Raw genomic sequence first — 6,267 nt, 5'->3', positions numbered from 1 at the left:
ACCCATTCTTCGGGGAGGGTTTCCTGGTGGCCCTCTTCCATCATCATATCTGGAATCAGATGAGTTCCATTGCTTCTGCCTTTTTTCACATCTTGCTGAAGCAGAGTTTTGAAAAATAAAACCACAAACTCAGCTATTCCCCAGAAGAAATCTGTTATCAAAGATAATCTCCATGGAGACTGATTCTGGCTGTCCAACACTTGTCCGTTTGAGATGTAAATCATCTTGTGCCACTTCCCTGCTTCGGAGCGACTGCGCGCGTGGCCCCTCTCCGTTTCCGTACCTCCTTCTGAAAAGTGGCTTCTTGATAGATAGAACCAGACCAGAAAACATGCACATCTGTCTGCTATCTGCTACATTTTTTAACCAACTATTCTGTGAAAGGCAGATAAGATGGAAAGTGGACTCAGACCAAAGCCTTGATCCTCATTGAATGCAGGGAAGAGAAGAGAAACCAGGGAGTGAGGGAGAAAAAATAATAAATGATTATTAGTTTTTGAATGTTTGAGGTTTAAGTTAGGAGCTGACAGAGGCTGGAAATATGGATCTTAAATAAAGGAAAACTTTTAATGATGTCATATTACTACTTTTAAAAACACCTTCAGACTCTTTCACACCCTCGAGTTGAAAGCAGCAAGCTTAAGTTTGAATATTTGCCCTGCCACTTAATAGCTCTGTGATACTGGATGATCTTATGAACCCCAGATTTCTTATCTAAAATATGGGGTTATTGATATCTATCATAGGGTTGTTTTGAGGGTTAATATATGTACAAAAGTCTACTACAATGTCTAATATAGGCCAGGCACATGATACTGGTGTTTTAGTTTGTTTTGTTTTGATATCACAGAGTAACTGACACTGGGTAATTTATAAAGAAAATAAATTTATTTCTCACAGTTCTGGAGGCTGGGAAGTCCAAGATTGAGGGGCCAGCCAGCATCTGGTGATGGCCTTCTTGCTGTGTGATAACATAGAAAAAGCCATCACAGGGGTGAGGGAGGGCAAAAGGGGGTTGAACCTGCCTTTATTTTATTTTTTTTTTGAGTCTGAATCTTTCACTATCACCCACACTGGAGTGCAGTGGCATGATCTCGGCTCACTGCAATCTCTGCCTCTTGGGTTCAAGTGATTCTCCTGCTTCAGCCTCCTGAGTAGCTAAGACTAAAGGCACACACCACCACATCCGGCTAATTTTTATATTTTTAGTAGAGATGGGGTTTCACCAAGTTGGCCAGGCTGGTCTCAAACTCCTGACCTCAAGTGATCCACCTACCTCAGCCTCCCAAAGTGCCAGGATTATAGGAGTGAGCCACCTTGCCTGGTCTGAACCTGCTTTTAGAACAAACCCACTCTTGTGGAGAAAAAACCCACTCCTGTGGTAATAACATTAATTTATTCTAAGGGCAGATCCCTTGCGATGTAATCTCCTCTTAACGTTCCTACCTCTTAACACTGTTGCATTGGGGATTGAGTTTCTAACACATGAACTTTGGCGAACACATTCAAACCACAGCAAATGGTAATTTTGTGTTAAATTCAAATTTCTTTTGTGTGTTTTGGCTTTTATAGTATGAGCACCCTCCTGTCAAAATCACAGCCCTGACAGGTACACAGCTGGAAGAAGAGGCAATGTTTAACGGAAGCTCGCGGCAGCCCTCCGTCTTGTCATTTCCCTCACTCCCTAGGTGCTGTCCTGTAGGCACAGCTGCCAGTGGAGTCCCAGGGTGGCCACAACAGCACTGGCTATGCCCAGGGTGGTGTTCCAGCTGCTCATAGTGCTGCATGCCCTGACGACTCTGAATCACAGCCATACTGGTTCCATGTGGAAGGGCTCCATGCCCCCTTGCTCACTCTGAGTGTCCCTCTTCTAATGTGGCACCCAAGCAGTGCCACTCACATTGCTGCTGAGAAGCTAAGATTCTATATACACACAGATCTTTTCTATTATCTATGACTCATATGGGCAACTTTAGTGTTTTCACTTCCTTTTTCAATCCAGAGGGGCCAAGCTTGGCACACCACAGCCCTGCTCCAGGACTGATACTGTGGTAGACTTTTTGTACATATATTTACCTTCAAAACAACTCTACAATAGATATCAATAACCCCATATCTTAAATAAGCAATCTGGGTTTTATGACATTATTCAATGTCACAGAGGTAGTAAGTGGCAGAATGCTTCTCCTTAGGGTTCAGTGGTGAGTCTCTGGGCTCTCACAGGAAACACGCACCTCCCTGTCTCCTACATTTATTTTTCCCCCTAGTTACCAAGGGGAAAAACGTCCTCATAAATCCCTTCCCAAAGAAAATCAGGTCATGAGAAAAGATAACTCTTAGGCCCCCTGCCTGCTAACAGCTTGAAACTCAGGATGGAAACAACCGAGCAGAGCTCTATATGGGTGCAGGACTCATTCTCTGTCTTAGCACCGTACTTTCTTCATTCGTTTCTCCTTAATCCAAAACAACCCTGTTTATCAATTTGTTTATTTTCTATTTCTGCACCTAGACAATAAATCCTCTAATGGCAGCATCATGTTTTTATTCCTTTGCTATTATATTCCTAATACCAAGTCTCTGATACATAGAAATTGAATAAACAGAGGAGAAAATTTTTCTATTAACTGTGCCTCATTTGGTTAACTTACTTTAATATTTTCATTTTCTTTTTCAATCCAGAGTGGCCATGCTTGTCACACCGCAGCCCTCCCCCAGGACTGATTAATCTCTCACCTGTGCTCAGATTTCAACCTGTAAATGTTGTATGCATGCCCTGAACTCTGTGGGAGTATGTGGGAACTGAGATTGAGCTGGCTGGTTGTGATGCGACACCCCAGTGTTTCCTGAGAGGCTATTCCTTTATGTGGACAGAGTTGCTAGGGATGCTTCAGTGGTTCTTCTCATCTTGGCAAGGGAATGGGTTTAGCTCTTTCCTGGGTCAACAATAGCTCCAGTCTCCATGTTTGTATTAAAAGGTTAATTGCTTTACACCTACACATCCCCAGCCTGGCTTTTCTAAGGAAGAAAAACAGCCACAACCAGAGCTGCGTTTCTACACTAATATAATTTGCTGCATCAAGTACATGGAATCTCTTTATTGGAGGCCAAATGCACATTCCCATTTGAGAGGAAGTTGCTGCTGCCTGGCTGGATAACTGCTCGTTCTGAAACCCTTGAAGACGTGGCTTAGTCTTTCTATTTGCTATGGGCTGCTGGAGAACGGTTTCGTATTTTCTAAGGGCAGCCTTTAATGAGCAACCAGTGGCTTTTTGATGTTGCCCTCCCACAGACTGTTGGTAAAGGCAATGCTAGGAATCATACATTTTCATTTGTGAAAGTAGTTTGTATTGAACTCTGTCAAAAATAACACTGCCTTTGGGACGCAGAAAATCCAATTTGATAGCTATGTTTCTGCTTTTTTTTCTCTTAGATACATTCTATTTAGGGTAGTTTAGGGTATAGTCTTTGGACCTCAGCTATTTTTCACCTGGAAAGTAATTTAGAATGGAGTCCTGTGCTGTTGCTAGTGATGACTTGGATAACTATATTTACAAGCAGGTCTCTCCTAAAATAACCCAAATTAATACCTGTAAAAGGTAGGGAGAAGAAAGGAGAAAAGTGATTAGTCCATATGCTTTCCCTGGGAACTCTCCATATGCATAAGGTACTCAGGAATGCTAATTTCATGGGGATTCTCCTCTCCCAACTGCTTTCTGCTACTAAACATCCTGTGAGAAAGCAAAAGAGGAATTTTGGGGCTGACAGTGGGAGGCTTCCGGAACCTGAAATGACTCTTTTCTAAATGGAGATGAGTGTAGGATGGGGATTGTTTTCCCAAACAGACAAAGATCTCATTCTAAATTTGCAAATAGTCTTTCATATGATTTATTCATTCATTTATTCAACATGTATTTAAGTATCTACTGTGTTTTAGGCAGGGCTATGAATAGTAACACCTGGATCTCATCTTCAACATCTTGATGTGTAGTGGGAAGTAGAGACATGCAAATGAACAAATACAATAAAGCATAAGAGGGACTGAAAGTCAGGCATGTACAGACACAGCGTCAGCTAGGCGCAGTGTTTCTTCATCTGTTTTACCCATTACCATCCTCTAAATAAGCCTTTTAAGACTTTCCCTCCAATCATCCCCCTTCTTTAAATTTATTACCACATGTACGCTTTATATTGGTTTATGTTCTAGTATGTCTATTTGTGTTTTATTGCAAAAAAGAGTAAGATTTTTGTCCCCCTAAACTTCAGAGGCTGTTATGGACTATTTGTGTCCCCCTGCCCACATTCATATGTTGAAATCCTAACCCCCAATGTAATACTATTAAGACGTGGGGCCTTGGGGAGGTAATTAGGTCAGGAGGCAGAACTCCCATGATGGGAATCATACTCTTATAAGAAGAGACGTGAGAGATGGCTCTTGCTCTTTCTTGTCTCTGCTTTGTGAAGAAACAAGAAAATGGCTGCCTGTAAACCAGGAAGTGCACCCGTACTAGACACCAGATCTCCTGGTGCCTTGATTTTGGACTTCCCAACTTCCAGGATGACGAGAAATAAATTCCTCTTGTTTATAATCTATCCAGTTTATGTTATCCTGTTATAGCAGGCAAACTGACTAATTCGGAGGTGCTGTCACCTCCATGAAAAATGTATCACCTAAAGGAAGAAAGTCATTTCTCACTCAGAGGAGTCCAATAGGGCCTAGTAGAAGAGACATGCATTACTTAAAGTATTAAAAGACGAGTAAGCAACCTCTCAGGGAGAAAAAAAGAGGAACAGTTGTATAAGAATAGAGAATAACATGTGCAAAAGTTCAGGAGTTTGAAGGTGTTGGGGCTCAGAATACAACATCCCAAAATGAAGGCCTTAGAAGCAGCCTCAGAAGCAAAAGTTTCTCCTTGACCTTTTACTTCCCTCCTGTCTCTCAGTCCCATTTTTCCCCAAGGTTCACCATAGAGACCAGAATCCCTTTTCCTCAAGGCAGATCATAGATAGAAGAACCCCTTTGCCTCCAAGCCAGCCATGCCTCCAAGCCAGCCATCAAACCTAAAAATATTACTCTAATTTTCCATCTGCCTTTCTGTACAAAAATTGGTCATTAATTTTCTGACCCACGTTGTTTGACTGCAGGTCATAAGACCCCCATTTCAGAAAGGGTCCTGCCCCCACACAAAAGGAAGGAATATGTGCTCAAAGAGGCCAAGAAGAATCTAGAGAGACAAGTCTTGCTAGGTTTCCCAACTTAGTCTATTAACATTAGATTGTACCCTTTTTTCCCAATAATATTTCTACATGGCTGTCCATACGTTGTTGAACCTCAGCAAAAAAATGGACAACTTTCCCTGCGTCTTCAGGTCTTTCTTCTGAAGACTTCTGTTTATATACATTAAATAAATTTGCATGCCTTTTCTCCAATGTATCCACCTTTGTGAGTTGATTTTTCAGCAAACCTTCAGAAGGCCAAGAGGAAAGTGTTCCCTTTGCCCCTAGAAAGGGGACAGTTCAGCATATAACATGCACAGGTAGAAACAAACCTCTTTTAGGCTGAATTCTGTTCAAGGTGCTGCTTACCTGGTTTGCCTATAAAATACACCAATATATTGATTTGAATAGGCAGGTTCTACCTAGTCCAAATAGGTATCTATAAATATGTGAAAGGTTCTTATTCATATGACTTTATTGGCATGATAAAGAATTTGTCAGGCAGAATCTGTAATAAAAGGTTTATTATATAAAAGCTTAAAAAAGGTATTTTATATAAAAACCTATAAAAGAAGAATCTGGTCTTAAGCACCATTTCATCATCAATGAGTAACTGAAGTAAACTCATAATTTGTGCTGTAAGGGTTGAATTAAGAGGAGAAGTATGAGTTTGGAGTTAAACTGAATTAGTGTTCAAATTCTGAATCTATTGATTAATCGAATGGCTTTGACCAAACACCATAATTTCCCATCTGTGAAATGTGGGAGAATATCTATATTATAGGTGTACTGTTAAGGCTCACTCACCCATCCTTTAAAAATCTACCTGGGAGAGGTTAATCCAGAAGGCACTCCATTTATCAAATGCTATGGACTGAATGTGTACCCCCAAAGCTTATGTGTAAAACCCTAATCCCAATGTGACGGTAGTTAGAGGTAGGGCCTTTGCGAGGTTTGCTGTTTGAATGTCCCCTGCAAAACTCATGTTGAAATTTAATGGCATTATGATAGCATTAAAAAGTGGGACCATTACCAGATGATTAGATCATGAGG

This window comes from Cebus imitator, unplaced genomic scaffold, assembly GCF_001604975.1.
Source record: "Cebus imitator isolate Cc_AM_T3 unplaced genomic scaffold, Cebus_imitator-1.0 Scaffold114, whole genome shotgun sequence".
Lineage (NCBI taxonomy): Eukaryota > Metazoa > Chordata > Mammalia > Primates > Cebidae > Cebus > Cebus imitator.
This window is presented reverse-complemented; position numbering follows the sequence as displayed.